General features: G+C 42.5%; 1 long non-coding RNA gene across 9 annotated transcripts in view; it reads right to left on the bottom strand.

Annotated features, from left to right (window-relative positions):
- Nucleotides 1–346: 346 nt before the first annotated feature.
- Nucleotides 347–23,505, bottom strand: part of LOC108645241 — a 69,396-nt gene continuing 46,237 nt past the window's right edge. For all 9 annotated transcript variants that reach the window (XR_004219505.1, XR_004219507.1, XR_004219503.1 and 6 more), the window contains 3 exons: nucleotides 16,446–16,533; nucleotides 14,973–15,070; nucleotides 347–1,023 (listed from right to left, as the gene is read on the bottom strand). This is a non-coding gene — a long non-coding RNA (uncharacterized LOC108645241). The remainder of the gene's footprint in view (nucleotides 1,024–14,972; nucleotides 15,071–16,445; nucleotides 16,534–23,505) is intronic.

Genomic DNA, 23,505 nt, shown 5'->3' with positions numbered 1-23,505 from the left:
ACCCTTCATGCCCCACCCCATGCCTACTAACACTTCTTGTTGTCACTATTGGCTGCTCATTTCCTGGCTCAGGGGATCCTCTTCTCTGACTACAACCAATTATTTATAGGTTATCTCTAAAGGTAACCATACACGGGCCGATTGTACCTGCCAATATCTACCTTGGCAAGCGAGCAGATCTTAAAGTGTATGGCCACCTTAAGCTGTGCACTAAGCAACCACTCAAAAACAATTGTGAACAAAAGATACATTATTGCTCACAGAGCATGTGAGACAGAAAATGTAGCTGAAATACTGAGATTTTAATTAAAATCGGATGATAAGCATTCCAAATAAAGGTCAGGAATTTGAAAGAAACAAGGCTGGATTTTATTGGAAGATACAGATTGGAAGTTGTCCGTCAAGGCAGGCAGAAGACAAGGCAGAGTCTAGTATACAAACCATTGCTCACAGTAAGCAGAAGGCAAGGCATAGTGCAGTATAATTAACAAAAATCAGGATAGGCAGCAGTCAAGGTCCAGAATCAGGCCAGGGCCAAAGCCAAATAAGTTTAACAACTCAAAAATACATCATCCAGGAACTCGGGAGTCACAGACTAGATGCAGACAGCTATGTAGCCCTAAAAACATGGTGACAAGCTGGTTTATATAGGTCCTGGCTCTAATCATTGGATTAGCTTTCTATAATGAAATGAAAGGAGGAGTGGAGACAGAGGCCAAAGTCTATTAAACAAGCCAAAGACAAAAGGCTTCCCATGGCTCAGCAGTAAAATGCACTAGAAAACCCCTACACAGCAGGGAAGGGTCCCAGAATGGGCTGGTCACAAGTCCTATTGGGCTCTGAAGTCTCTCAGTTAATGGTATAGTGATGGAACTCCTCCTGCGCTGCACGGCCCGAGCATCAAACCCTCACTCACATGGCTCCTTCTCACTCAGGATTCAAATGTGGGAAGCTGTCTCTTTCCCATCATGCACCTGTGATCCTTTGCCTTTATCTTCCATAGACAGTTTAGCCAGATCCAACCTGGAAGGAGAAAGAACAAAACCATTCTAATCAGACAGACAGTTCAGCTTAAACTTAACTTTTTATGTCACAGAGACAGCAGCATTCCAACACAATATGCAGTTTGTCCATTATTTAAAAAATGTATTTGATCAGAAACTCTCAGACTTGGAATTGTAGCTGCTGCCTGGTTGCTAGGGCTTAACTACCCCTTAACCACACAGTAGTTTGGAAATAAAATGAAAGGTTGAGGGCAAGCACCCACAGATCAACTCACTCGCCCGCAATAGATCAACCGCTAGAGGTGGAGTAACTGCTCCATAAAGGGTTTCCACCAGTAACAATAGATGTCGCCGGGGGAAAGACCTTCGCATCACTGCAGTTTCTGAAGTCGTGTAAAATTTCCTCCTACAGACAACTTCACGCAACTTTGGAAATCGAAGCGATGCAAAGGGCGCTTGCCGTAATAGTAGATGGGCTGAAAAGAAAACTAATACAAGTATTAACATAATGAATGGCATACAAGACCGCAGTTTTGTGGGATCAGGTGATTGTCACAGACAATAGTAGGAGTGATTTTGAGCAATTTGTTGTCCTCGTACTGAGCGCCAATTGCTTAGGCAACAAAACAAAAGCTGGGAGCTACCTCCAGTGTGGGGGCAGCCCTATTGGGGAACACACGGTGCATATCTAGCAAGTGCTCGAGTTTGCTCATTATGTGCACTCATGTCACATTGGATTGGGGGGTGAACATGGCGATTTAGCTCACATAAGTGCGCATCAGGAGCACGCTGGGTCACTTGCTCATTATCTGCATGTGTGTGCCACAACATGGCCATCTGCACTGGGGGCCCCTTCCTAGTGCAGAGGATAGCGTGCTCAATAAGGTGCTTTTCCTTATATTCTATCCCCCCATTCACAACACTGACTCTGTTTTTAGGTGCTCTTTAAGATTGCTACTTGTCTAATAATCCATAGCAACCAATCAGCAAGCGGCATGCACTGACCAGTTGTTTAAAACCAAACATCTGATTGGTTGATATGGGTTACTCGACTGTGTACTTTGACTTTTTAGGGCCGTGGCACACGGGGAGGTTAGTCGCGCCGCAACGAATCTCCGTTGTTGCAGGCAACTAATCTCCCCGCAATGCCATCCCACCGGCTAGAATGTAAATCGCCAGTGGGATGGCATACGCAGCTCCGCGATTTGCCGAAGTTTCCTCTCAAGGCAACTTTGTTGACTTCGGCAAATCGCAGTGTTGCGTATGCCATCCCACTGGCGATTTACATTCTAGCCGGTGGGATGGCATTGCGGGGAGATTAGTTGCCTGCGACAACGGAGTTGTGTCGCGGCACGACTAATCTCCCCGTGTGTTATGTCCCTTAGGTTTAAGCCCCCTTGAAGGCAGGGCACCCCCTTAGCTCATAACAAGATTACAGATCTAGGAAACCCGTGATGTATGAACCATTCAGCCCTTAGATTAGCTAGAACAGCAAGTAAGCACTTATAGTATTTCCAAATCTCAACCTATTCACATTGTAGCGGGATCTCGGGGCTATCTAGCAAATAGCCATTGTACTCAAATCTCACCTTAACTCTCCGCCTTCTGGCTAAGTCTTACTGGAGCTGGTCGTTCAAGAAGGGCAGTTTGGTAGTCCCTACCCCATGCAGTGAGACTGGGCATCAGGCAAATGGTTTTCAGAGGCCTTCCGCCTAACATATTTCATTTACAGTAAGGATGTCTAGAATACCCTTTCCAAGTCTATTTTAAAGAGAAGGAAAGGCTAGTAAAGAGTTAATCCCAAGCTGCAGGCATACCTTCAGTTCTCTCAATAGTGCCCTTAAGTCTCCCCATATTTCACCTGTTGATGATCAGAAGCCAAACAGGAAGAAAAACCGCTGATCTGGGTAAAGAAAGCTCCCATAATGCCTCGTTCCTGCACAGACACCGAGATCAAGTGAACATGCTCAGTTAGTAAGACTGTGAGTCAACTTCCTGCTGATTGGCTCAGATCCACATTCCTAAGGGGGGGGGAGTGAGTTCTTAGCATTCTTGAGGGAAAGGGGAGCAGGAGAGGGGATAGGGGAGAGCGGCATGTCTCTAGCAGAGGAAAACAGACACAAGAAATCTTTTGACAGCATGATGAAGATCAAGATCATTACTGACCCAACCCAAACCATTTTTTTACTTCTTTGGCCCCATCACACTCAAATGAATTGCTCATCACTCAAACTAAGCCATTAAATACAATACTAAATACTAAACATCCCTGTTTAAACAGTGGTGCCTCGCTGAGGCGGCTGCTCCCGTGACATTACAGAACCCCATCTAACCTACCCTGAACCTGGCGTTTATCAAAGTGGGTGTCTGGTAGTAGAAAAGCCATAGTCATTACAAGGGACATTGTCTATTGGAGAAAAATCAAATGAAAGCGACTGTATGGATTTTAAGACGTGCGCTTCCAATGAACTGACAAATGACATAAATGGCAATATAACAGAGAGCCATGAATTGTGCTGCACTGATACGCAGAGAGAGAACCAACAGAGCCGGCACCAGCTCCCCTCCATTCTATCCATTTGCCCGCACATAGCTAGTTCCTGCGGCACACGTGTTTGCTGTGTGAATAGGGGGCACAGCCTTCATGCAGCTGAAAATGGAAGCGAGTTCACTATGTTCTACATAGACAAAGTGAAATTAATTCGCCATATAATAATTGAAGTAATAGAAAGAGATATAATATTTGCTGCATTGTGAAAGGCAGTGAAAAGTAAGAGACAGAAGGCTCATTTTACAAGCCCCTGGGTTTCCTGCTCTTTGCACAAAAGCCCAAGGGTGAGCTTCTCTTTGCAAGGAGCGCCGGTACCAGTACCTTGTGGGTAGGAGGCGGGACACATATGTGCCTCCACTGCCCGCCCCTTTTTAATCTAACATGGCCTAACATTGAATTCATAAAGCGATCAGTAGGTCTCTGCACTCCGAAATGGAGAGAAGAGTTTGTGTCTATTTGCTCAACGTGCAGACAATGCAGCCTTTGTTGCCCTTGGCACACTGCGTGGGGCACTGTAAATGTGCCCTAAAGAACAGCGATAAGGTTGCAGGTTTTATTCCAGAATAAAAACGTAGGGATGTACCATATAACGTCTGGATTTGGCTGGAAAAAAAAAAACAATCTCCAAAAAAGAAAATATATTATTTGTGAAAAAATGTTTCTGTTGTGTTGACAAGAATTGGCACGTGACATTTAGGGTTCAGAGCCAGTTTGGTAGAACATTTAGGGTTTGGCCAACTCCTAAACCTTAAAGGGATGGCATCCCCCCTTTTTAACTTGAGTAGGGCTTGTGATGTGCAGAAAAGCAAGTTTTTTGTTACTTACCTGGACAGGTAAGGTATGCAGGGAGATTATCTATTCACTACTAAACTAACATATTGCATACAGCTAAGTGCCATTAGTAGTGTGCCGGACTGGCAATCTGTAGATGGGCTGCTGGAAGCTGCTACAGTCACCTGACTATATGTAACCAATGCACCGAGCCAGCACCCACCAGGCTCAAGAAACATATTAATGTCCATGGGGACCCACTCAGCTCAGCCGCAAACCCTCGACTCCCTAAACTGCTGAAACACTGGGCAAAATCATCAGGGTTATGTTGGCAAATCTTTATTGTACACTGATAAATCCCTGCTGCCAAGAGCCTCAAGTTTCTATACATTTCATTAATTACAGTACTGAACAATTTCATATGTTTCATCAATGCCCATGTTGGAAGCGACTATTGGAAAAACAATCTAAATAAGAGCAAAACATCCCAATAACTGTCTGCACTGCCAGAGAAACACCAGTCTGGTTTAGAGCTCATCTTGTCCTGTTTCTCAAATTAAAAATGCTATTAATAAGTAACTATATACAGTATTTATAGAAATGCCTGCAAACACCTGTTTCACTTTGCTTTAAACCTCTGATTTTTTAAGCAGCTTTTTTATTGCTTATTTGTAAGAAATTTCTTATTTGATATAATTCCAATGATCAGCCATGAATCCCATGAATCTGACTTCTTTACTGCTCACGGATTACTATTCCCAAGCTCAGCAGTTCCCCAGTGAGCCCATGGTTTGGGGCTGGGATTGGGAGTAGAACTCAGGGTCTCCTGTGTGGGTTAGGGGTTAAAGCAACCTCACTTTTGGGTCAGGAAGATTGATTTTTTTATGTGAATTAAAAGAAGATCTCTGTGTCCAGTTGGTCAGAATAACTAACAGGCGGCGCCGTTGTTTCACATGAATTATATTAGCAGGGCAAAAACTGCTTAAGATCTTGAAAACTAGAAAACAAGAAGAGCACTCTGAGCCATTTGACATTAGTTTGTTTGGAGAATTTATACTTCCTTTAATATAAAGGTGAACATTGCCTTTAACTAAAAGCTATTCTTTGCTTGCTGGGGCTGGAGTGCTTCTGGGAACCAGCTGTATAATTGCTGGGGAGGGGAGACTAAACCATTTTGTGTTTCCTTATTTTACTCTTTTTCCTTTATTTTATTTGGAATACCTTCACAGAAAATGCCTTAATAGCAGGGAATATCCTACACCCATATATATAGGTATTTTTTTGCATAACAACTAAACATATGAGCACTTTTTGATCCTGCTGCAAATACTCTATAGCCTATGGATCAGAAGAAGCCGGATGAAAAAAGCAGCTCTATACGGAAGAGCAATAGGGCCACCAAAAAAAAATTCTCTTGAATTATGACTTTTAAAAGTCGTAATTCAACAGATTCTTTTTTGTTTTTGCTGCCCCAGTGCTCTTCCGTAGCTCTCGGCAGGTGCTATGGAAAGTGCATATCTAGCACATAACCATATAAGCACAGGTTTGTATGTTTCAGTTCAGGATCAGCCAGAGACAAGTGCAAGCAGGGCCTCTTTTCCTCTGGTCTGTTCCACCTTCCCTTACACAAATGAGTGCAGATTGTAACTTAGGACCTGGCACCTGTGCGTGCATAGCCGTAATACAGCATACATACACGTACATGTGCGTGCATAGCCATAATACAGCATACATACATGTACATGTGCGTACATAGCCGTAATACAGCATACATACATGTACATGTGCGTACATAGCCGTAATACAGCATACATACATGTACATGTGCGTACATAGCCGTAATACAGCATACATACATGTACATGTGCGTACATAGCCGTAATACAGCATACATACATGTACATGTGCGTACATAGCCGTAATACAGCATACATACATGTACATGTGCGTACATAGCCGTAATACAGCATACATACATGTACATGTGCGGGCAGATCTGCGCGGTTGATTGGTCAGTCGTGTGCACCCTTGGAAATAGTAGATGTGTAATGGCAAGGGCTGTCTCAGCAGAACATATGGCGTGGCGCTGTATTGACGTGTTTGACGTGTGGCCCATCTATGGGTCAGTACTCAAGGGAACAACCCTGATCAAGTCCATTTCTTTTCTCTGTTCATGGTTGGTAAAGCAAAGGTGCAGCCCCACAGCGCAGAATGAAACCAACTGAGACTTGTGCTGCCATATGGTGTAACGCCTGTGGGTAAAAAAGTGCCGGGTGGTTAAGGAGTAAAATACTTTCAGCCCATCTTCATTTACATTGCCGTTTGCATTAAGCCTCCTTCTGCTTTTGTTGCCTTTTTAACTGAGGCTCTGTAATAAGTATGGCCCAGTAGCCCAGTGGCTAGCATTGCTGCCTTGCAGCGCTTGGGTTCAATGCACTGGGTCAGTATGTTTTAATTGCCTCTTAGTAGGTTACTCTGGGTAGCCCAGCCTCCTCCCATACTTCAAAAACTTGCAAGTAGTTTAATTGGCATCTGATGAAATCGACCCTACAGTGAAGGGGATATGACACAAAGCGTGCTCATGGTCTAGTAACCCATAGCAACCAAGCAAAAGATCTCATCTAGCCACACTTTCCACCTTTTACTATAATAAAATAATAAATAGTAAAACACTGTATAAATAAAGGATCATTATCGTTTCTGCTGTGCTTAAAACTATCCATCTTCTGGCACGTAAGTTATTAAAAGCCGCTATGCCCGAGGGATAAAGAATAGTTCCAAAATAAGATGCTTTAAGTAAACGGTTTAACGAAACGCCATTATGGCGAGCTTTCACGTCTGCGCCTGTTTGTCATTGGCCAGTGATTTCACCATGCCTACCTCAGGGCCATGCACACCAGCCAAATGGAGCCACATTCACACTAAAAAGGCCAACTAATGACAGTGCCTTCTTGTTATGCCACCGCCTATGGTAAGTACTCCGGTTAATATCTCCACCCGCACCTCTAACAAGTGAAATATGAAGGAAGAGTTTTTGTTGGTCTGTCTCTTACTTGTCCTTTACAGGAGAACTAAAACTCAACAAAGAACAAGACCTTTTCCCCTTATGAGCACAGGCCTGCCTTCCCCTCTGCCCATTTCCCACCCCGTGGCATCGCCAGCCCAGTATTATAGGGAAAACAAGGTGGAAAACCTACCCACATCCCTTTAACAGTTTAGATGGGTTTTTCTGGGAACAACCTAAGCTTTCAAATACATACCTCCCCACCGTCCCGCTTTCAGTGGGACAGTCCCGATATTTATGGCACTGCCCGCTGTCCCGGATTCACTGTTAGATGTCCCGCTTCTCAGCATTGCCATTAATTGATTGCTGTGCCTGCTCTGCTCTGGGGAATAAAGCCCGCCCCCTTAACTCTTGAATCTCCCGATACCCCATGCTCCCAGGTTTACCTTGATGTTTAATTGTCCTGGGAGGAGCATTTGTGACTGGCAAGGGTCAACTATCGGCATTGGCGGCATCCCTTTCCCTGCTCCTGCTCACTGGGTCAGGGGCTAGGAGTGCGCTCTGGCTTTTATCAGGCAGAAGAGGCTGCTGTCTTTATTTGTGTGCTGGACAGTTTCACCTTTCCACCCCTAACATATATCTCTCACTCCTGGGAATCTCTGGCAGAGCACAGCATGCACAATAGAAAACAGAGGTATCGCTGATCCGTTCATAAAATATAGCAGACATTTAAAAAGGGCCCTTATAAGTTTGGGAACCTTAGGCTGGCCTTGATAATATGGGTAGAAATTCTAGTGGTACATTAATATTGTTTTGCTGTTAACTGATTAAGAATAGAAGGAAATAACATAGATTTATGTACCACTGGAATTGGCCCGGTTTGGAAAATGCACAGAAGTGTTGGCATGTCTGAAGTTGATATGCCCTTTATCAGATTCATTTAGTAATTTTACTGGCATGTCTGGGGTTAATATGCCCTTTATCAGTTTAATGTAGTCATACTGGCACATTTGAAGTTAATATGTCCTTTATTCTTTTTAATTAGTGATTATACTGGCACATCTGGGGCATGTAAAGTGGGTGTGGCATGTGGGGGCGTGGTCAAAAAATTTTGCCACAACACCCGCGTCACATATTTTTGTCCCTCTTTCTCTTAATGAAATGTTGGGAGGTATGAAAATATGGTAGAATTTTTACTTAATTCCACTTCTGTAACAAGATATAGGTTTCTAAATGCCTCCTGAAGGTGCCAATACCAAATATATATAGTTTTATGGAGATTTCTCACTTGTATAGGTCAAAAACTCCCAGCAATACACTACCAAATTTCCAAAGCACTGCTCCAGAAAGCTGCATACTTTAGATTTCAAGGCCAAATATTCCACTTAGATTAGGTTTACCCTAGAAAACTATACTTTATTTCTGATGAATCCAGAATAGGCACAACTGCCTTTCTACTCCAAATTACCAAGTTGCAATGCTTTCCTAAATGTACCAGTCTATAAAATTTGTGACATTTTTGAAAAATCATTTTTAAAGCTTCTACTCTACAGATTCTTATCTCCCACAGAGCAATAGGTACCAAGATAAAACACCCTAAGTATGAACGCCAGGGGTCCACTGAACAGTTTGATGCCCAATATGTATAGGTTTAGCTAAGTATGTGGCATGTAGGGGCCCCAATGGGAACATACCCCCATATGTACTGTCATTTCTGTCATTTCAGCTCCTGCAAAATCAACACATTTACTGCGTTTTATTTGGTATAAAGCTATAAAAAGTACTAAAATGGGTACCCACGTCTTTCTACTCCAAAGTACAAAGCTTTTGTAAAATTGGTGATTTTGACGAAACAAAAATCCTCAAAAACTTCCACTTTGCAATATCGTTTCTCTCACAGGGCTTTATGTAACCATATAAAACACCTTAATTATGAACCCCCGAGGTCTACTGAACAGTTTGAAGGCCAACATACATAGGTTTATCAATGTAGATGGCACTTACAGGGCCCAAAATATACACTGTGCGCACTAATTTCATGGCTTACCTTTACTGAATTCATAAACGCACGGGCAGTTTTGTGTGGGGTAAAAGAGGAAAAAATATAGGGTGACCCCTGAAAACCATATTATTTTTGGAAAGTACACGTTCATACAAATCCAACATGGGTAAAGAGTCCTTTCTACACCAAAGTACCAAACTGCAAAGCTTTCTGAATATCACCTAAAAACATTGCAATTTGCCGCATTTATCTCACACAATTATTTCATACAATGGGCCTGATTCACTAAAGGGCGATAAAAATTATCGCACGCTTTTTCGCGTTAAAAAACGCAAAATAACTTGCGCGCGATTCACCATAGTATTATCGCGTGCGAAAAATCGCCATTTTCGCATGGGGTATTTCTCGCACTAGTTTTACCGTTTTGCGTTAATTTCCGCGCTGAAAAGAATACGATCGCATGATTCACTATAACTTTTGCGGGCTAAATATCGCATTCGGCTATACGAAAATTAACACCTACTACAGGCAGGCGAAAAATTATACAAAAGTACAGTAAATGATTTTTTGCAATAAAATATGGACTTACAGTGTTATTTATTCAAGTCTGTGTTTCCCCCAGAGTGACGCAGCCGCCAGTTTGCAGCGAAATGTTCATTTTTAATACAGTAATTTTCTGCAAGTATTGGCGTGTATGGCTAACATGGCGTGCGTTCATTTGCGCAACTATTTCTATTTGGCTACAAGTAATGAAATGTTTCGCCAGGCATGGATTCGCAGCAAATTTTTGGACGTGCGTTGAATTTTTTTCGCGGCGGATTTTTTCATGCATTTCTCAAAACAATCTGCCAATGGCAAAACGCATGAAAAAATTCGCCACGCAAAAATTCACCGCACATCCAAAAATTGATACAAGTGTCAAAAAATAATAGTAACGGGCAACAATTTTTTTACCCGCACAACATTTTTGCCGTTTCGGGGATCTTTCGAAAGATTTGCTAATTTTTCACTAAAGAAACCAGAACACATTTGCTCATCACTAGTGGCTACCATTTATATGCTACCATTTATATGTGGCTAATATTTATATGCACCATTTATATGCTTCGACAATTTTTATACACTAATTCTATGCTACCATTCATATTCGGCGATTATTCGTGTGATTTAGCGCATGTACCGGCAAATACCGCATTGAAATAGTCTTTCGCGAGTTAAATAACGCTTGCAATATCGCGCGTAAAAAAGCGCGAGTATGCTTATAGTGAATCGTGCGAAAAATCGCCAAAATTAAGCGGCGGTAAAAATTTTAGCGCACAATAAGAATAGCGCACGTTTTATCGCCCTTTAGTGAATCAGGCCCAATGACTCTATGGAGGAGATTCACTAAGACACGAACGCTCCGAGCTATCTTGCCGATTTTTTTGCGCCCGCGCGAAAAATTCGGAAAGGCTCTGCCGCTGTTTACAATGGTCAGTACAAAAATTTTGTGACTTTCGGATCGCCAATACGATATTATCGTGAGTAATACAATTTTTTCGGAAGCATTTTCGGGATATTTGTGATCTTCAGAAATTTTCGTTTCCAATCCGAATTTTTCCCATTCGTGATTTGTATTTGTGGATTAGTAAATCTGCCCCTATGTCTGAACGCGAGAGGTCTACTGGAGAGTTTGATGGGCAATATACATAGATATACCAAAGTCTGTGGTGTGTACAGACCCCAAGTAAAAGTAGCGCCTATGAATTTTTTCACCGGCCAACTCAGCTTCTGCAAACAGAGCCCCTGACTGCATATTATGTGCTGTAACACCCCCTTACTATATAGAGACCCCCCCCAAAAAACCATATTTTTGGAAAGTACACATTGTGAAAAATCCAAAACAGGTGAAGACGTCTTTCTACAGCAAACGGCAAAGCTGTGCTTGATGCGGGACTGTGATGTAAGGGTGGGTTATTATATCGCTCAGATGCACCAGGTTTGCGTTCTGTCATTTAGGAGTTTTATTTAATAAAAAGAATGGTTGCATCAAATTATTATAGGATTTTAACCCTTAGAATCCATGACACCAGCATATTGTCAGCTCTGTAGATCCAAAGCTTTGATTGACTTCCCTGATTTAAGTCATGCATTTGTTTCCACACCATTGCCTGGCACAGATCAAAGGCAGGTGCCCACTGTACTGCCTGTAACTTCTCCCCTATCCTACCCTGGCAGTTGCCAGAATTTACAGATTGCCAGTCCAAGCCTGCCTAGGTCACTGCAAGACCGTTGTGTCACATCAATATAATTAGAAACCTAATTATAACGGCATAACTATCGGAGGGGATAGAAAGCACTTGGGGCCCACCAGCAGGCATGGGCCAGAGCCGCTTTAAGGTACCAGTGGGCCAAGGCCAAAATGTAATGGGTGGGCCCCCACTACCCCAACAAATTAGTGATAGAATAACTGTCAAACACAACCAACCTTTGGTGGCCCATAGGGAACATCCAATATCTGTGCTGCACAGTCAGTACAAAGACACTGTACATTAGTTTAAGCATTTAATGAGCAATATATACAGGTATCAGACCTTGTATCCAAAATACTTGGGACCTGGGGTTTTCCGAAAAAGGGATCTTTCTGTAATTTGGATCTCCATACCTTACGTCTTCTAAAAATCATTTGAACGTTAAACACAATAGGAATGGTTTGCCTCCAAATAGGATTCATTATATCTTAGTTAGTTTCAAGTATACAGCATGATTACAGCATGTATGCCATTTGTCCCTCTTCAGCTACAGCAATACATCCAGATCATGCACCAAATGTTGCCCAAACACGTGGGTAAAATGCCCAAACTGCCCTGTCATTCCCTTTGTCTCTAAATAACAGATGGCACCCAGGCTCTAGTCCATTCTCCCATTAATAGAAGGCAAGGTTAGCAGATAACACCCAGCTTCTGGCATTATGGGAACTCTTGTGAGAACACCAGCAATTGTTAAGTCATTTACTCCCTAAAGAGTTTGATAACTATGGGAAGGGAGCCACGAACGAGTAGCACAATATATTAATATTGCCCAGCGGGATGCAAATGCACACCACCTATTACCGTCTATTACCATCTTTCCTTTCTTTCCTATTCTCTTTCACTTTCTACTTTATTACTTTGTAAAAAAAAAAATCAATAAAGAAAATCTTTAAAAAAAAAAAACTAGGGGAAGGGTGACAATTGATTTCTACACTGAAAACAGGGAGCGCAGAAGAGCGGGAGGGGGGGACAGACACGTCACTGTGGGTGCGCAAGGGGCTGGCAGGGGCAAGGGAGCATGGACCAGGGGGGGCAGGAGAGGTAGCTGCATGGAGCCCCCCAGCCTTACGCCCCAGGCAGGTACCCCTTCTAGCCCTAGTTCCAGCCCTGATGTAACAACAATAAGGAACATTACCATAAAAAAGGAATGTGTTGCTACGGTTTTATAAGAACAAGGTTAGACATTTTCCAATTACTAAGTCTTTGACCACTAAGCAGCATAAAGGCGCCCATTCCTGTAAGTCCTCTGTCCCAACAGCCAGTTTATATGTATAGGCCGGGTCAGCAGCGTTTAGCAGCTCCCGTAGGGCCACCTTAACGCACTGTTTTCCAACTAAAGAAAAACTCTGTGTAGTTTAATGCTTTCCTATAAAACAATACGGTATTGCACATTCCCATGATAATGTATGCCATACATACGCCTGATTGTGGCCTCTTTGCACTTTGCATGCTGCGCTCAGGCTCACAAATGAACCCCATGGAATCCCTCCGATTAGTTTATTCCAACCTTCATAAACAGCATTCTGTTCTTTTGTGTACCAACAATATGCTTACAGTTACATGCCAACCCATTCCTTAATTCTCTGTTCCACCTCTTACATTCTAAATTCTACAGCCTTCACATGGGAATGGAATTACAAAAAGTGCTTGATAAGTCCCATCTTCATTTATCCACATGATGTTATGTCTACACATTCATTATAATTTTGCCCCCCCCACCCCCACTCTCCCCCTCCAAGTAAAGGAGGCAACACTCTGCCATTCAGGTTTGCCTTCTGGCTGATCAAGCCACAGTCTGAACAGATAGAGCACGTATGAAACACTATATTAACACCACACATACCAGTAAGATGGCTGTGAAAAGGCCAATAAGTACTCCATTAACATCAACTATGCCGGTACTTTCCATGGAAAATGGGCAATAACTCTACGTGTGCCGGTAAGATTACAGAAAAATGGGCAATAGGCACTGTAGAAACTGCACACATGCCGGTAAAATCGCTGGAAAATAACCCGAGTACTCCCAAGGCCACCATCGGGGGGGGGGGGCAAAAGGGGGACAGTCGTCTCGAACCATTCTCGCTATTAAGGGTGGCTTGGCCTTGATACTGTTTTTTTAGCTCAGGCCCCCTTTAAACAATTACGGGCCCTGTCATTGGTGGTCAGCGGGTAATCCGATTGGTCGCATCCCATACATAGTGTGACGTCAGTACGCACAGGGTGCAAACTTATAGTAGTGGGGATGTAGCGGGGAGCCAGAGGATGCAGCGAGATCGATATTGTCCCCATTGGTAAAGAAGAAGTGCTAGTGAGAGAAGTCGATTCCCAGGGATATGAGTGTGCAAGTTGCGTCTGCAGCTGCCCCCTGCTGGACAGATATTATTAGATCCTCATTCCATCACCTAAAATTTAGTGGTCTGGCTCCTTATGAAAAACCGGCTATTTTTATTCACAGGGGAGAATTAAAGCTTTATCCTTTAAGCGGTGAACTTCCTTACTACACACTATACATTACAGTCTATGGAACACTTGATTGCAGATTCTGGGTAGAGCGTGCACACTTTATGTAACACATCATAATCAGGGTGCTTACTACGTTCTATTTAAACAATGTCTGGCTGAGGATTCTGGGTAAAGTTCTCCAGCCTATAGAGCACAGCATTCCCGGGTGAACATTCTGGGTGGGTAGAGTGTTGTTCCCTGCAGAGCCCACCATGTCTAGCTGAGGGTTCTGGGTAAGGAGTGTGTTGATGCCCAATACATCCCTCACAGCACAATCTTACAGTCTGGGAATAGGGAATTAGGGGTTCTCCAGGCAGTCTCTTCAACACACACTGTCCTAGTGGGGGGCATTTCATCCCCCCTAGACTTTACTAAAGCCACATTGCTTAGCTGTGTACACAGTGGGGAGCCGGAGGAAGCAGGGGGAGCCGGAGGAAGCAGAAGGACGCTGGGGGGGGGGAGAAACGGAGGAAGCTGGGAAATCTTGTTGTGAGGGGCCCCGTGATTTCTGATGGCGGCCCTGAGTATTCCAATATGGGGATATGCTGATAAGATCACAGAAAATGGAAAATGAGAAACAGTGAGAACATGCTGCGCCCACCCGTGTTTAGCACTTACACATGCCTGTGTGTGTACACCACAATAGGGTAGAATGGAATGTGTTTTTATCTGAGCTCTCCTGCAGTGGAATGCAGGACAATGCTGGCGCAGTTGAGTACAGATAACAACTCTCATCAGTATGAGCCCATAGGACAAAGTTTCTCTTGCGGGGCTTCCTGTTGGTTGAATACAGGCATTACAGATAACTTTTATTCAGATAAAAGGCTCTTGTCTTCTCTGTACTTACCATAATCCTGTTTGCATCCTCCCAAAGCTGTGCTGTCTGTCTGGTCATTTCCTCATGGAAAGCGGAAGGGGCCAAGCAAACAAAGGGGGGGGTCCCACCTACAGAAAATGATATCCCATAGCTAAACATAACTAAGAGTGATTAAAAACCAACTAAGACAACTGCCACTTAGTGTTGCACATAATCTGAAACCAGAAATACACCAGGAATTCTGTGCGGCATAGATATACCCCTGTAACCAGCACTATTCCTCTAGAACAGTGCTGTCCAACTGGCGACCCCCCTCTGTGTGGCCCCCCACCTGTCTGGCTGCTTTGATGGCTTACCTTGAGTAAGCATTAAATGGTATCAGTACTGAGATTAACTGGCCCCCTGCATGGTTCTCACCTCAGATTCAGGCTGTAATCCCCCTGTATTGTTTAAATATGTAATCCCCTGTGTTTTTCACACCTTCTAATACCTGCATTGTTCACCCCCTGCAGTGTTCACACCTCAGGCTCAGACTGTAATCACTCCCATTGTTCACTTCTTCACACCTCAGACATAGGTACTGTAGGAAGAGTATGGCACATACAGCCAGCATAGGTCAGGGAGGGTATGGCACACACAGGAAGGGTAGGGCAGCAGAGTATGGCACACACAGGAAGGGTAGGGCAGGCAGAGTATGGCACACAGAGGCAGCATAGGGAAGGCAGAGTATGGCACACACAGGCAGGGTAGGACAGGCAGAGTATGGCACACACAGGCAGGGTAGGACAGGCAGAGTATGGCACACACAGACAGCGTAGGACAGGCAGAGTGCTGCCTGTGTGTGCCATACTCTGCTTGCCCTATGCTGCTTGTGGGAGGTGAACCTGGCAGGGGGTTTGTCGTGGGAGTTTGTTAGCAGTTGGAAATAGCCATTAAATGGTCCCTAAGGTGTGTAATTATGTACTGGGGGTTGTTGTGCTATCCACAGGGGAGGAGGAGGCATATGGAATTTAAGGGTATATCTTAATATGACATAATTCTTTCACATATGAATGATGGTTGATATCCCCACAGTAAGGACCAAGCATTTGGGATTTTGCTGTGCTACCACCATTGTGATAAAATAGGTGTGGTTTGAAGTGGGTGTGGTTTCAAAAAGGGGAGTGGTCAAAACTGGCTTCCATTAGCGGCCCTCCACCATGTATGCTAGAGAAATTCCGGCCCTCGGCACCGTAGAAGTTGGACAGCACTGCTCTAGAACAAGACAGTGACTAAACATTAACTAAATATAAAATGGCCGCCATGGGCAGATTTTAGTGTCAGGCACAAGCATCTCAAGAAACGCCATTAATCAGAGTGCAAAAAACAATTAAAAGCTACAAATCATGTTCCAATTCTCTACTTTATATGCTGCTTTTTTTGTTTCACCAAATAAGAACTCCCTCTAGTGGCCACCAGGGCAAACAACAGCCTATACGTTGCAGGACAATTTCATGTACCTACCTCATTATACTTTAATAAACAGTCTCCAGTTAAGTGCGCATTTAATTCCTTCTTCCCACCAAGAGCTTAAAAATCAAAAATGTTGTATCTGTAAAAAAAAAATACAGAATTAGAATTTTTAAACTGTTCCTCTGTGTGAAAATGTATTGGGGGGATCTCGCTGAGTAACTGAACCAGAGTTTACTGTAAGAAAGTAGACAAAACCCAGCGCAACTTTATAAAAGAGAAAAAAAAAGCATTTGCTACGGCCTTATTATTATCATTCTGTTTGTGCTATCCTAATTCCATAGTAGGAATCTATTTTAGCCAAGATCTTCATTATGAGAAATGCATAGAACCCTGGTGCTTAGGGGCATAATTAATGCAAACAGAATTCCGCACATTTTGGCACCCCCAGTGATTGTACCTTTCCTTCTCCTTAAAAGGCATAGTTCACCTTTAAATTAACTAGAAGTATAATGTAGAGAGTTCTATTCTGAGACAATTTGTAATTGGTCTTCATTTTTTTATTTGTGGCTTTTGAATTGTTTAGTTATTTGTTTAGAAGCTCTCCAGTTTGGAATTTTGGCAGCTACCTGGTTGTTAGGGTCCAATTTAGCCTAGCAACCAGACAGTTGTTTGAAAGAGAGACAGGAATGTGAATAGAGGAGAGCCTAGATAAGTAATAAAAAGTAACAATGACATTTTAAAGCATGCAATATATTTATGCGTTATTTCATAACACCGTTACTTTCTGAAAACTACTGTTCTGAAAATGACCATTTCCTGCAAATTGCATCACTCTAGGGCCAACACAAACTTGTCCATGTTGTCACCACAGACAATCACCAGCTGCCATGTTGTTTAGTAACGCCCACTCCTGGGAGGCGTTAAGTTTCACAGTAATTATCGCCACATTTTATGCTTTAACGTTTCATATGTGTTTGTGAATTATGCGTTAGTATTATTTCTATTCGATAATTACCTCAAAGCGATGGAAATAACGCTTTGCGATAATCAGGATTTTTGCGCATGCGATATGAGTAGTAACACATGTGAAATGACTTTTTAACGCATAAAACTATGCGATAATCGCTAACGACCTTTAGTGAATCAGCCCCTAAGTCTGTAGTGCAATTCAGATCCCCCAAGGGCAATGTGGTCTTACTACTCAGTCACAATTGATTTTAATTGCACTACAGACTTAGAATGCTAAAAGGCAGGGTAGGACCCAAAGTGTGGTATTAACAACTGTTTTTGAAAAAATAATTGTAAAATAACTGAGCGCTGGCCGTCTTTCTCCTTCTTTTTACGTAACAGGACCTGATAAAACTGTATTTAGTAGTCATAGTGTTAACAGTATTTTATAAGAGCTCTCCATAGCCAAAATTATTATCATGCACACAGTGTTGTCATCATAAAGGAACAATAGCAAATCGGTCTAGAGCTGAGTTTCTATGGGAACCAGATTTAGCCCTAAACGTAGATTTTTCTCCGGCGATCAAAATCTTTTAACCCGGCCAATCGAGGAGACGACCGATATTCACAGCCTTAGCGATATCGGTCGTCGCATCGAGCTGCCAAACACGCACCGAATATCGTACAGAAGGAGTTGCGTGTATGGCGGCTTTTACTTTTAAAGTGGGATTTACATATCCTTTAAGTAATGTTTTCAGTTGTAGCCTTTTGCTCTCCAGTGTAGTTAAGGTGTTTTGTGCTAGAATCACTTTGTGTGTTTGCTCTAAAAGATTTATGCCGCCTAGTAACTTACGTACTTCTTTATCTTCTACTCTTTTACAGCCAAGCGCAATCAGGAGGCCACTCAGCACACACTTTAGTGTTTCCCAGAACGTTGCCGAGGAGATCTCTGCTGAAGAATTGTTATGAATTATTTGGGCCATCCATGATTGTATCTGCTTTTTAATGGTCTCTATATAATAGTCCTTTGGGTGTCCATGGAATTGTACATTTTGTCTAACTGGGGAATGGTCGGATAGGTGGGAATATGAAAATATTGTTGTGAAGCCAATATATAATCAACTCTTGAATAAACTGTGAATGTTTTAGAAAAATGAGTATAGTCTCCCTTTTTTGGGTTAATGCCCGCCTTACATCAACCAGCTGCATTGCTGCTAAAAGGTTTTTGGCCTCTTCGACTCCTTTATTTGAGATATTACTCCTTTGAGAGGAGGAGTCTACTAATGGGTTAAGTGTAGCATTAAAGTCTCCACCCAGTATTATTAACCCTACACTTAAGTTTTCTAAAACTTTCAAAAATGTCTAATATAGGAAATCTGACCTGAATTGGGAACACAGACATTTGCAATTGTACATATCTGGTCAGCCAATTTACCTTTAATCATTAGGAACTGCCCCTCGGTGTCGAAAAGTGTGTCTATATGTTTAAATGGTAGGTCCTTATAAATCAAAGTAAGAACTCCAGTGGCTTTCTTTGTGGGATTGTTGCTCATGGATATATGGGGGTACAATTTATGGGTCGTAGTTAGAGAATGTTGTTGTTTTTTTTTTAAATGAGACTCTTGGATGATCACTATCTTGGCTTCGCTTTTTTACACTCATAGAATCTTTCCTTGCTTGACAGGTTCATTAAAGAAAAGGACAGTACAGTCCGTATTTGTTAGATCAGCCATTCTGGTGGGTTGAATCTACATGCCCTACTAGATTACTTTGCTGACACTTGCTGGTAGCTTGCAATACGGGGAAAGGAGAGGTTAGGAAGGGGGAACAGTCCAGCTAACTAAGTAGCTGAATAGCAAAAGTAAAGTGTAAGCGATGTGCCGCAGTAGTTTTACAAGGGGAGTTCCGCTTGACTGAAATAGTGTAAAGAGGGCAAAGGTGTAATGTACCTTTAATTTGGGGAAACGTAATTGGTTGAGGTGGATAGGATCATATATTTGAACCTGTATCGATCTGAAGCATCCATCCCTAATCCAGTCTTAGGGAAAGAGAACCATTACCAGCAGAATGTTGGAGATAGTAGGGAAAATGTAAGGAAATAATGGTTACCTTAATATATTATAATATACCCATTGCTTTGTAAGGCAAAACATAGGGGGAAAGTTACTCTTTTAAAGGATCTTAGTTTACTCGAGTCCACTCTTATAAAAGCTGAGAAGTGGTAAAGAGTGACTTGGACTTATGTACTTAAGGATGTCCCATAAAACTCGGAGAGTAAAAGGAAAATAAGGGAAACAGTTGTTCATCAGGTAAGAAGTCAAAACAAGCAGTCAGGTCAATGTCTGCGTTCCTCACATGGGGGTACAATGTCAAAATCATTTTTTATTCTGAAAACCAGCTTTATTGTTATGCTGAGGTTTAACATTTGATGTGGCTCTATTCTAGTCACTGTAGAAGTGGCAGGTACCAGTCAGGTCCAGGATCAGAGCATAAAGCTACTTCCTAAGTCCAAACATCTCAAGGGAAAGTTCAATGTCCATAGCAAGTTTTCCAGCATCCTGTTTTAGTTGAAAGAAAGTCGCATCTTGTCTTTAGTGGTTCTGGGAGTACAAGTTATTCTCAGTTCAGTATCCCTGAAGTTCAAACGTTAGCTCTGATATTTTCACGGGATCAGGTAACCATCCCAGGTAAGTCTAATGATGGTAGATGTAGTGTCAGTGGGCGTGTGTATCACTGCTACAGTTCCATCCTTGTTTGTTGTAAGAGCAAAGGGATAGTCACATCTGTAAGGGAAACTCTTCTCCCTCAGAAGGTCAGTGAGTGGCTTCAACATTTTCCATTTGGATAATGTGGTTCTAAAGAGATCCTTGGAGAGTTTAATGACACAGTCCTTATATGTGAAGTTACTGACCTCCTTAGAGTTTAGTAGAATTTCCTCCTTCAACGAAAAACTGATAACAGCACAGTATGTCACACAGAGCATTTAAGGGAGAGGCTTTCAGTTTTTGGACTCTTTGAAATATTTCTATTTCTGTGGATGGATCTCTGTTCAATATACTGTTACATATCTGTAACAATACTGTGCCTATTCCTCGTTTTGTGTAGCTTCTGGCAATCCCCACACCCTAAAATTGTTTCTCCTACTTCTGTTCTCCTGATCTTCCAACTGTCTTTGGAGGTGAAGAATAATATTGTCCTCTTGTTGTAAATGCATATGTATTGTTTTCTGATTAGTTGTGCACTTACTTATGTTATGATCTAGGTCATCGGTGCGCGCTGCCAGAGTAAGCATATGTTTTTGTTATGTCTTGTATTCCCTCCTTTATAGTGGCCGTCACCTCCTGCAACATTTCTCTGATGTTGGCTTTGAAGGTAAGTTTGAGATGTACACTAGTATATCTGTTCTGTCATCAGTATCGCTATCAGGTTCGGATAGCTCTCCATTGGATTTGGCCTTCTCCTCCCTTTCCTCCCGTGCATGCGGTCCAATTTTTTCTTCAAGAATAGAAGCGATGCATCAGGTTGAACCACTTGTTGTTTTCTGCAGAGAGTTCTCTCCCTCTCCGGTTTGTTTTTGCGAGTTTTCCCCATTTCTTCTTTCTCCTATTAGGGCTGTAAGGGGCTCTCAGGAAAGCCACGGCCCAAGATTAATTGTTAACGATATCTCTCAGTTTAAATTACCAAAACGTAAATTGCTTAAAACCCAAATGGATTTGTTGAGAGAAAAAATATACAATACAGGTTGGGTTACCTTTTCTTCCTAACAGCAAGTAAAGATGGTATTCAAGCTGTAATTCACACACCGAATGACAACTACCCCAAGTCAGCCTAGCGGAATGGTCTGCTGAACCTAGCAGCACACAAGCAATGGACTTTACTCTCCAAGAAGAATGGGTCCAAGTGACTAATCCAAACCAAAACTGAGGGATCCAGTGAGCGCCTAAAGTCCCTCTAATTCAATGCAACTTAGAAATGGGCACTTAAAGAGATACTAACACCTCAAATAAAACCCTTTTTACACCTATCATAATATTGTCTTTGCATACTATTTATACTTTTGTCATTTATACTATTTGCCCAATGCTTTTATATAGCAATACACCCAATTCACTATTTTATGACCCTGCTGAACCCTGAATCCTTTACAAAAGATTTGACCGAATACTGAACCGAATCCTAATTTGTTATAAAGAAAACCATGTGCTTTGTGCATGGTAAAAATGTTTTAACTTCCGTGTGTTTATGTGACAAAAAGTCACATGATTTTCAGGATTTGGTTTGGCCAGAGGCATGGATTCAGCCAAATCCGAAACCTGCTGAAAATGGCTGAATCTTGGCCGAATCCCAAACCGAATCCTGGATTCCGTACATCCCTACTTTTATATTATCGATCTGATTCCCCATGTTCCTCTATGAGGGGGCTGCCATATTTGTGCAGCAGGAGACCATTACAATTAGAAGCTATAACTGTCAGATCGAAAAGGGACAGTCAGGTTGGAAAAACTGTCAGGTTTAGGAACTTCAAGGAACAATTACTTACAAAAGGAGCCCTATCAGTGAAAAAGATCAACATGACCTATAGGGAACTTTTATTGTACATTAATATTTTAAAGCATAGTTTTTAGTGTCAGTACCACCTTTTCCATGAGGACTGACTGCAAAGGATCTCAACAGGTTACGGCCATAAGGAAGAAGGAATACATAAGATAACAAAATCTTTTGTCTGTAAAGGTTTTACGCAACTTTGTTATTGTTTTGGTTATTGGGTATACCTGCCATATGTTGTTTATTCCTCCTTCTCTCACTGACTTAAATAATATTCCTGTAGGGAAAGCTGATTGCAGCCTGGCATTGGCTCCTGACGCCCATACACTTAAGTGCCACCTCATCCTGAGAAGCAATCATTTACCCCCCAACTGTAACTGCAGCCATTACCTGCCAGCCAAGGGGATGAACCCCATAAAGTCTACAGCAGCACGTTACTGAACCCCTGTATAACATATTAGCTTACCCCTTTATCCCACCCTTACCTCTACCCGAAAATCTAAAAGGTGAGAACAAGTCCTACTGACAAAGGGAATGTTATACCTTTAAGTTAACTTTTAGTTTGTAATTGGTCTTCATTATTTTAGGAGTCTCTCTCCTATTCATTTTCCAGTCTCTGTTTCAAACCACTGCCTGGTTGCTGGCTGAGTAAACTTTTAGTATGATGTAGAGCAGGGGTCCCCAACCTGCTGGTGTAAAAATTTCCTCCATCGAAAAGTGTCTATACAGGAAACTTACCCCCTTTATCCTGCCCCCCCCCACACACGTCCAAATATTTCATTGGTCCCTCTTCAGCTACAGCAATACATTCAGATCATGTAGGGAATGTTGTGAAATTCTCTAGCTATCCCTTTCATTCCACTACATTGTGTATTAGCCCCACCAATTATTATTAATTCTAGTCAGTATGGCATTCCTAAAGTAGTCAGGGGCAGCACAAGAGAAAGGAAGAGCCCACTGCCGATCACTCCCCCACAGACACATACAAGGTGAAACAGGAAAAATCCAAGCGGTCACCCCTCCCTCAGCCAGCTGTCACTTGGAGTTACAGAAGGGGGGAGGCAGACAGAAGAGGTACAACCTTAGCGCCCCTCCACATTTGCATCCTAGACACGTGCCTCTTTTGTCTACCCCTAGTTCCAGCCCTGCTCATAGGTCCCACGAGCAACATACATTATTCTGTCTCTCCTAACAATTAGGGTCCCTTCTTATGTACTTACATCTGGCCACTGCTAATAACAGATGTTAGTACTTTAGCCTCATCCTCTACTGACTAGGGTTCTAGTGTCTTCCACCTTGTGCAGAAAGATGGGCCCTTAATGATGCCGGTATCTACGCCAGTACAAACATCCAATGAATTAATAAGCCCCCCAAACATCCACTTTGCTTTGAAGACTGCCCCACGTGCATTTATTACTCCAAGTTAACCATATCAACAAATCAGATATTAACAGTCATTCTTCCTTTCTATGTACTGTGAGCTAAAGCACCTGGTTTGTATAGGTGAATGCCCTGGAGTAAACGGCACCCGTTAAAACAAATAGGGGTCAGCTAATAAGTCTTCCTAAGACACAGTCTGGAAAGGGTCCCTTTTTGCTCACACAAGTGGGTGCTATGA

This window comes from Xenopus tropicalis, chromosome 8 (genome assembly GCF_000004195.4).
Source record: "Xenopus tropicalis strain Nigerian chromosome 8, UCB_Xtro_10.0, whole genome shotgun sequence".
NCBI classification, from domain to species: domain Eukaryota; kingdom Metazoa; phylum Chordata; class Amphibia; order Anura; family Pipidae; genus Xenopus; species Xenopus tropicalis.
The sequence above is the reverse complement of the archived record's forward strand: the minus strand, read 5'-3'. Positions and strand labels throughout refer to the sequence as shown.